Below are 10615 nucleotides of genomic sequence, written 5' to 3'. Positions count from 1 at the left end.
AAGCTGCTGCCACTAGTCATGACATAGTCGATGAAATGCCATCAACGTCGTCTGGCAAGCCCGATGCCCAATCTCCTAGTACAGGGCATGTAAAATCCAAAAAGCCCAAGTTCTCAAAAAGTAGCAAAAAGAGAAACTTAAAATCATCTGAGGAGAAACGTAACGTTGGCAATATGCCATTTACGACACGTAGTGACAAGGAACGGCTTAGGCCCTGGCCCGTGTTCATGACTAGTGGTCCAGCTTCACCCAAGGATCTAAGCCCTCCTCCTCCCCCCCCCTACAAAAATTTAAGAGAGTTATGCTGTCAGCAACAACAAGAAAAAAGCAAAGAACTCTGCCTTCTAAACAGATGACATCACAAATCCACAAGGCGAGTCCAAGGGTGTTGGTGGTTGTGAAGCCTGACCTTCCCATCACTGTACGGGAAGAGGTGACTCCATCCAGCATTTGCAGCATGCCCTCTGCATATGCTGGAAGGATCACCCACAGTCCAGTTACAGATTTGGCTAATGAAGGTGTGAATGTTGTACACCGGGAGGAGGACATTGATGTAGCTGGCGCTGAGAAGGATGTTGATGATTATGATGCAGACAGATACCAAATTGCCTTTCTTAATTTCTATTTATATTCTAGATTATATAACGGCTGAATAGTTTTCTATTTTACTCCTAGTGGAGAGGGGATCTGATGCAGACAGATACCAAACTGCCTTTGTCCATTTCTTTGTATATTTGAATTTCTAGTTCTACAGTCTATGCAGGCTGCTTTATTTATATTCAACTACAAGTGTAGGGCGGGAGGGGGCATAGATAGCCACCAAAGTAACGTGGTCCATTTAATTTCACTTTCTAGCTCCACAGTCTGTGCAGCCTGCTTTTTTTATCTTCAAAGTATCTACAAGCCTTGCAATCTAAATTAACTAGAGGTAGTGACGTGCTAGAACTCCACCCTCTATATGCTGCAGAGGATGGAGGAGCATCAAAAGACCATTCGAGCCTACACAGCCACCTACGACATAGGAAAAGGAGTGGGGATGCGCCTGAGTCAAGCGCACTGGAGAATGATTTCCGTGTTGTGCAAGGTTCTGCAGCCATTTGAACTTGCCACACGAGAAGTCAGTTCCGACACTGCCAGCTTGAGTCAGGTGATTCCCCTGATCAGGCTTTTGCAGAAGCAGCTGGAGAAAGTGAGGGAGGAGCTGGTACACCATTGCGATTCCAGCAAGCATGTAGCTCTTGTGTATGAAGCCCTTCGTACGCTTTGCCAGGATCCGAGGGTGGTCAGTCTTTTAAAGTCAGAGGAATACATTCTGCCCACCGTTCTCGATCCTCGGTTTAAAGCGTATGTTGTGTCTCTGTTTCCGGCGGACACAAGTCTACAGCGGTGCAAAGACCTGCTGGTCAGGAGATTGTCCTCTGAAGAGGACCGTGACATGCCACCAGCTCCACCTTCATTTTCATCACTGTTTGTGCAGTTCCAAAAAAGAGGAACTGCCATTTCTATTGCTACCTTCTTTCTTTCTGTATTTCCTGTGTCCTGTGGTCTGTTCTGCTAAGGGCATTGTTATTTCCAAGTTATCCAAAGTTAAAAAAAAATAAATTTATTTTTATAAAAAAAATTATAAAAAATTAATTTAAAAAAATAAAATAAAAATTTTTCCAAAATTAATTGGAAAAAAATATTACAAAATGTTAAAAAATCTAGCGTGTACTGCTATTTAAAAGTCTAACTACGATCATTCACTGTTGCTGTACCCAAAAATAATAGGTACTGCTATTAAAGTACAGTCCAGTGGTACTCTCCTGTGCCGCAGATAATTTGTAAAAGCTTTGCTGAGTGTGTGTAGTTATGTATCACAGGTTTTAAGAAGAGGCACAACACTGACAACCTGTTAGAGAAACTGAGGGAAATAATCTCTCTGTGGCTCACCCCACTTAGACTCTCCTGGGGATTCGAATAACTGCCATTTCTAGTACTACCTTCTTTCTATCTCTATTTTAAAAAAAAAAAAATAACTGCCATTTCTAGTACTATCTTCTTTCTTTCTATATTTAAAACAAAAAAAACCTGTCATTTCTATTACTACGTTAATTGTTTGTGCAGTCACAAAAAAAGAGGAACTGCGCCCTTAACTGCTATGTTGGTTTTAGACGTCCATCCGGTGTCCGCCATCTGTTCCCTGGAATTCAGACCAGTTGAGGTTTTTTTTTATTATATTGTGGGGACCACTCCACTACGCAGTCCAGATACTTTTTTGGTAAAATTCAGACCAGTTGAGGTTTTTTTTTATTATATTGTGGGGACCACTCCACTACGCAGTCCAGATACTTGTTTGGTGGAATTCAAACCAGCTGAGGGTTTTTTTATTATATTGTGGGGACCACTCCACTACGCAGTCCAGATACTTTTTTGGTAAAATTCACACCAGTTGAGAGTTTTTTTATTATATTGTGGCCCCGCTATCAAATTGGGTACCGGGCCACTCCACTACGCAGTCCAGATACTTGTTTGGTGGAATTCAGACCAGTTGAGGGGTTTTTTATTATATTGTGGGGACCACTCCACTATGCAGTACAGATACTTTTTTGGTGGAATTCAGACCCGTTGAAGTTTTTTTTATTATATTGTGGGGACCACTCCACTACGCAGTCCAGATACTTTTTTGGTGGAATTGAGATCGGTTGAGTTTTTTTTATTATATTGTGGCCCCGGTATCAAATTGGGTACCGGGGCCACTCCACTACGCAGTCCAGATACTTGTTTGGTGGAATTCAGACCAGTTGAGGGTTTTTTTATTATATTGTGGGGACCACTCCACTACGCAGTACAGATACTTTTTTGGTGGAATTCAGACCAGTTGAGGGTTTTTTTATTATATTGTGGGGACCACTCCACTACGCAGTCCAGATACTTTTTTGGTGGAATTGAGATCGGTTGAGTTTTTTTTTATTATATTGTGGCCCCAATATCAAATTGGGTACCGGGGCCACTCCACTACGCAGTCCAGATACTTGTTTGGTGGAATTCAGACCAGTTGAGGGTTTTTTTATTATATTGTGGGGATTACTCCACTACGCAGTCCAAATACTTTTTTGGTGTAATTGAGACCAGTTGAGGTTTTTTTTATTATATTGTGGCCCCGGTATCAAATTGGGTACCGGGGCCACTCCACGACACAGTCCAGATACTTGTTTGGTGGAATTCAGACCAGTTGAGGGTTTTTTTATTATATTGTGGGGACCACTCCACTACGCAGTCCAGATACTTTTTTGGTAAAATTCAGACCAGTTGAGGGTTTTTTTATTATATTGTTGCCCCGGTATCAAATTGGGTACCGGGGCCACTCCACTACGCAGTCCAGATACTTGTTTGGTGTAATTCAGACCAGTTGAGGTTTTTTTTATTATATTGTGGGGACCACTCCACTACACAGTCCAGATACTTTTTTGGTAAAATTCAGACCAGTTGAGGGTTTTTTTTATTATATTGTGGCCCCGGTATCAAATTGGGTACCGGGCCACTCCACTACGCAGTCCAGATACTTTTTTGGTGGAATTCAGACCAGTTGATGGTATTTGTTATTATATTGTGGGGACCACTCCACTACGCAGGCCAGATACTTTTTTGGTGGAATTCAGACCAGTTGAGGGGTTTTTTATTATATTGTGGGGACCACTCCACTACACAGTCCAGATACTTTTTTGGTAAAATTCAGACCAGTTGAGGTTTTTTTATTATATTGTGGCCCCGGCATCAAATTGGGTACCGGGGCCACTCCACTACACAGTCCAGATACTTGTTTGGTGGAATTCAGACCAGTTGAGGGTTTTGTTATTATATTGTGGGGACCACTCCACTACGCAGTCCAGATACTTTTTTGGTGGAATTCAGACCAGTTGAGGGGTTTTTTATTATATTGTGGGGACCACTCCACTACGCAGTCCAGATACTTTTTTGGTGGAATTCCGACCAGTTGAGGTTTTTTTTATTATATTGTGGGGACCACTCCACAACGCAGTCCAGATACTTTTTTGGTGGAATTGAGACCAGTTGAGGGTGATATATTGTGGCCCCGGTACCAAATTGTGTACCGGGACCACTGCACTATGCAGTCCAGAAAGCTACCTCGGTGAAACGTTTTGGACTAAAAACAATATTGTGAGGTGTGAGGTGTTCAGAATAGCCTGGGAATTAGTGGAAATGATTGCTAATGAATGTTATTGAGGTTAATAATAGCGTAGGAGTGAAAATAAACCCAAAAAATTTGATTTTAACACTTTTTATGTTTTTTTCAAAATAAATGCGAATCCAAAACCTTAAATCTGAACCAAAGCCTTTCATCAGGTGTTTTGCAAAACAAATCCGAACCCAAAACCTCAAGCAAATCCAAATCCAAAACACAAAATACGAGACACCAAAAGTGGCTGGTGCACATCCCTAATTTCTGAGCTTGGTTCTCGCGAGATTTGAAAAGCATAAATACCCGCCTCCACAGCAACCCATCACCATTTCACAGAGGGAGAGAGCAGGGTTAGGTCACATGATATATTAGCGCAGGGACAGAGCAATAATTGGACACATTATTGTTTCTATTCTATTCTATACAATTCTAATATTAATACCAATTGTATTAGCAATTGTTAGAGCAGTAAGTGAGGAGGATAGAAGAGGCTTTTTTTAAATTTTTGGCACTCCAAGTGCTTTTTGGGTGTCCCATATTCCCCAGTGTTTTTCAGTAATTTTTCTGGCTGTCAAAAATAGTCATATTTGTCAGCAGTATCTATCTAATACAATTTTTGGCACTACAAGTGCATTGGGCTCATTAAAATGGATTCAAAGCAGTCCACATATGAGCAGAATCAGCAACCAGGTTCTGTCACCAGTCCTGATGGTAGTGTTCCCAGTACGTCATCTGGGAAAGGCGATGTAAAAGTACATAGTCTTTTTAAATCAGGGATAAAAACACACACCCCAAAAAAATTACAATGTTGAAGCGAAAAAGAAGTGTAACTGAGGAAAAGTTAACAGCCGATAAATAAAAATTGCCAACATGCCATTCTACACACGCAGTGGCAAAGAAAGAATGAGGACTTCACCTTTCTCTATTAGTGACAGATCAAAAAATGTTACCGGGCCTTCTTCTTGTACGGTCACTCGTGACCAAGCAAGACCAAGTAATTTGGAGTCTAAAAGTGGTGCACAACTACTGTTACGCGTCAAAGCCAAGCTGCAAGAAAACAGTAAGGCATTAGAGGATAATGTATGCTCAGAATCAGAAATGACACCAATCCCTGTGGAGAGTCCACCCACCAGTGGTATGTCTAATCAGGAGCATTCTGTTAGTGACAGTGTACCCATAAAGAAGGGTCCTTTCAGCAGTTCTGCTGATGTGTGCCTTAAGAGCCCGAGTGTAGCCGGTGATACACCAATTGAGGATGCCACTTTGGAATTAGAAGAGGATGAGGGGGAGATTTGTGTAGGCGACGAGGGCACTAATGATGATGTTGATTATTATGATGCAGACAGATAACAAATTGCCTTTCTCAATTTCTATTTATATTCTAGACTCTATAACAGCTGAATAGTTTTCTATTTTACTCCTAGTGGAGAGGGGGTCTGATGCAGACAGATACCAAACTGCCTTTGTCCATTTATTTTTATATTCTAAGTCTACAGTCTATGCAGGCTCCTTTTTTTTTATTCAACTACAAGTGTAGGGCGGGGGGGGGGTCATAGACAGCCACCAAACAACCTTGGTCCATTTATTTTTTATATTGTTCAGCTGCTTTTTTTCTATTTAACTACAAGTGGAGGGGGGGTGCTATAGAGACAGAAACCAAACTGCCTTTGTCCATTTCAATTTATATTGTACAGTCTATAAGGGCTGAATTTTTTTGTATTTTCTACAAGTGGAGGGAGGCCTAGAGAGACAGAAACCAAACTGCCTTTGTCCTTTTCTTTATATATTTAACTATAAGTGTAGGGTGTAATATACACCCAAAGACGATGGCTGCATTGCCAATAGGCTAAGATGGAGAGGAAGACAATCAGGTTTGTGTGCAGAATTAAGGACGGCCTACCAGGGATTAAACTGTTTTCTTCCCAATTTATTAGCTTTAGAATTACATTACTTATCCAAGAAACAGGTGGAGCACTACATTCGGTTATTTTATGCCCAAAAACATTGATTTTTAAACAAAATTTCAAAACAAAACCAAAACCAAAACACGCAAGGGCGGTTTGGCGAAACCAAAACCAAAACACGACGGTAATCCAGATCCAAAACCAAAACACGGGGTTCAGTGAGCATCTCTAGTTACTACTGAAGTTATCAAGCAACGTATGTAACAATGAATGCTTTGTTGATTTCGAGAGTACGCAGAGGTGATTTACGTACATTTCACACCAAACGCAGGTTGCGCTCAATATGCTTTAATGACCCAAAATGTTAAATAAGAAACTGCCTTTGCAGACTTATTTGGAGTGTTAGGTCTTAATGACTCTAGCGATCATCATTGACAATTAGGCTGGTGTCAGATGACCATCATCATCATCATCATCATCATCATTTATTTATATAGCGCCAACATATTCCGTAGCGCTTTACAATTGGGGACAAACGTAATAAACTAATAAACAAACTGGGTAAAACAGACAAAGAGGTGAGAAGGCCCTGCTCGCAAGCTTACAATCTATGGGACAATGGGAGATTGACACATGAGGTTAAGTATACATTTTGCATCTTGGCCCAGCCAGACTGCAAAGGTAGGGTGACTCATAAGCTAACACAACATTTTTCTAGACATAAAAGCTCTATATTATGGAGCTCCGTAATGCCACCTACCACTATATAAGATGGTTTTCTTGTCCAACATATAGGAAGTTCTTCCGAGCACTCCAGCTGTGGGAACACTCATTGCTGTTGTACTGAATGCTACCTGGAAGACACAAAGTTCTAAGACCATCTGACACTCGACTTGTATGTAGATATGAGCTCCTTTTCTTATGTCACTGTGGTCCACATAGTTATATTTGAACACAAAGCTTTCTTGCCCCTTCAACTTGTGTAACTTTTATTTCAAATCCTGACACCAAATGGTAAGTAGAGTTGTCGAACTTCCGACATATTCTGAGAATTTTTGCAATGTCTTATGAAACGGCTTCTAAGGAGTCTGCCTCTCCATCATTAATAATGGTCTGTATCGTTTACTTAAAATATTATATTTTTTGCAAACACACTGCACTATCACTTTCTTAAACAAGTTCCAGAAACCCTTTTGATTACCATGCATCAGCAATCAATTTTTCTATTAACCCACAGGAGATCTTTGAATAACTGATGTTAGAATTTGAAGCACGTGTTCTTACTACTGTACTGCTTGTTTTTATTTACTAATGTTATTCAAACATTTTATAAATCACATTTTAAATAAATTTGCAGTAACATATCTTCTCTCTCATCTTCAAATTACATTTTGCAATATATCTTGTTTAATTTCCCCAATGCAGTTTATTTCCCATTTATCAAAAGAAACTAAATTAGCTCAAATGAGCATTTAAGGATGTGTCTGCTATCTCATAGTGTGTGGCCTTACATATTACAGATAAAGAGTGTTTTTCTCTCTCAGCTCCACCTGCACACAAGGGGCCTGATTCATTAAGGATCTTAACTTAAGAAACTTCTTATTTAAGTCTCCTGGACAAAACCATGTTACAATGCAAGGGGTGCAAATTAGTATTCTGTTTTGCACATAAGTTAAATACTGACTGTTTTGTCATGTAGCACACAAATACTTGATAGCTTATTTGTACCCTGAAATTTAAAGTTGATATTTGTGTGCTACATGAAAAAACAGTCATTATTTAACTTATGTGCAAAACAGAATACTAATTTGCACCCCTTGCATTGTAACATGGTTTGTCCAGGAGACTTAAATAAGAAATTTCTTAAGTTAAGATCCTTAATGAATCAGGCCCAAGATCTAACACCCATCATTGGGAAGCTCATATTTCTCTTGTTTCCGCAAAGCTCTCTTTTTTCTTCACCTGCTCTTGTTTCTTCAATGCTATGTCTCCATTAACTGTTTTTCTCATCTGAGCTTTCTCTTGCCCCCCGCCCAACTCCCCTTCTCTCCAACTCTTTTTTCCATCTGTAGATTTCTTTTACTCCCTGAAACCAGAACCCTTTTTTGTCTCTTACCCCTGCACTGTCTTATCACAGGTTTATTTTTCAACACCAACTCCCACTCACTTTTTTTAATGAATATTTTTTTCTCTTCCATCTAATTTTCTCCTTTTTTTGTTGGCTTTCTGTTCCACTCCAACCTTTTTTTTCACCCTTTTCCATATCTATTAACAGAAATGTAGCAGTATGTTCCTCCTCTGCATTCCCCCAAAACAGCACATGATGTCAATGAACTATGCCAACCAAACAGAGAGCACTGGTGCACAACTGTTACACTGTTACCCCATCACTCTGCCTCAAGGAAAAGGCAGCCCCACCCTTGTCCAGTCTCTGGATAAATACATCGATATACAACAGAAGTTGGCAAAATCAAAGGGTGGAGTTGTATTGAGCAAAGACTTTTCTAGCAAATTATCGAGTAGGTGTAGTGCATTATTCATGTGATCCTTTCTGGTGTATACTTAAAACACTGAAGATTACAAATATGTATAATGGGATATTATTTAAAAATGGCTGTGGTAATCAGAGCGTATAACCTCAAGAATGAAACTTAAAAAATATGTTGTTATAGAAAACATTTTTTACAAATGAACAAATCAAATGTCAGAATATAAATAATACATGAAAACTAATAATATAATTTGTGATGAATTGTGGGATTTTGTGTAAATGGTTTTAGTATTTGAAGCGCAGGTTCTTTCTACTGTATTGCTTGACTTTATTCACTAATTGGACCTCCAACATTTTATAAATCAGAATTTAAGTAAATTATCTTCTCTCTCGGCTCCAAATAAAATATTGCAGTATATATGGATTAAGTTACATGGTTACCTTATTTCTCATTTGTCAATGTAAAATAAATTTATGAACATTTAAGAATGTATCTGCTGTCTCATAGTGTGTGGCCTTACATAGATAAAGAGCATTCATATCTCAGCTCCACCTGAACACATGATTTGATGCCCATCACTGACAAGCCCAAATTTCTCTTGTCTACCTAGAGCTCTCTCTTTTCTCATTCAAACCTCTCTCATTGCTTCTCCTGTTCTTATTTCCCCTGCTAGCTCCCCACAGGAAGTTTGTCTCCATTAACTCTTTGGGTGCTGGAGGTGTGCCACTACGGGGCTCAGAAGTGAGGGTGGCCCATCATGCCAGGTTAACCTCCGAGCCCAAGACTTCCCCCACTCTACCTAAGGCCCCTGTTCTGTTTTTAAAGTAGCAGAGTGTAGGTCCTCTTCTGACTAGTGCATGCGCAGTGGGCACAATATCAGCATCATCAGCATTTATTTATACGGAGCCAGCAAATTACATAGCACTTTTCAATTGGGAACAAACACAGCAATAAATTAAATACTGAGTAATACAGAAATACAGATAGGTCAGAAGACCGTGTCCACACGCTTACAATCTATGGGTTGGACCAGGCAGGCTTAGTAGAATCCCCCTCGCTCTACTCTTTCCTAGCCTCGGAAGGCTGGAGCGGCATCACCAGTCCGTCAACCCAACTATTATTATGGGGCCGGCAATGCAATGTACATCCACTGCCTGGAACTGCTTGCTTCTGAGTGTTGACTCAGGACGCTGGGCTCAACACAGAACAGCTAAAGGATGGATTTCAGTGTTAGCTCTTTTCCTTAGATCACAGAACACAGCTGGACATCCAGGACACAGAGGTGTGATGCCTCTAATGATTTTGGGGCAGTAGTTCTTCCATTGCTTTAAAAAAATGTAGATCACTTTCCTGCGCTGTGGTTTCCTCAACAAGACCAATAAAATATAAAGTATACAGTATCAAACATCAATATATAAAATATAAAGAAAGATACTTATATCGACTGATGTTGTAGTATTCAATTCCTTTCAAACGATCTCTTATTTTTGATAGCATTCAAAACATATAAGAAGAAAGGAAAAATAATAGTGTAATACTGTATGATATACCAATATGTAATTCTAAAAGGAAACAGTATAATCGATGAATAAAATAAAATAAAACTTTTCATCAGCAATGGTAATTCAGGATGGTGAAATAAGTATAGTTGATAGATGTTCCACCAACTGTAGTAATACATTTCAGGTGTAATGCTAAATTGCATGCATTGTGGGAAATATCCCACAGTCAATTCTACTTACACCATGGATTCTTGAATCGCGGCACTTCAAAACAAACACAATCTCTTTTTCTTTTTCTTCCAAACCCCTCGGCAAACAGAAGAAACAGAGAAATATCCTTTTAGGTAGTAACTAAAAACATTTATTAAATAAAAACATAGATGCTCCTACCGCAAGGTAGATAATGATCAGCGTGTCATATGTAAGCCTTTCCGTCGGATAGAACAAACATATGACACGCTGATCATGGCATCTCTTCAACTAGGGAGTCACAGAACTTACAGATACAATACTAATCAGACAATAGTCCCTCAC

Source organism: Mixophyes fleayi, chromosome 4 (assembly GCF_038048845.1).
Source record: "Mixophyes fleayi isolate aMixFle1 chromosome 4, aMixFle1.hap1, whole genome shotgun sequence".
Classification (NCBI taxonomy): domain Eukaryota; kingdom Metazoa; phylum Chordata; class Amphibia; order Anura; family Limnodynastidae; genus Mixophyes; species Mixophyes fleayi.
This window is presented reverse-complemented; position numbering follows the sequence as displayed.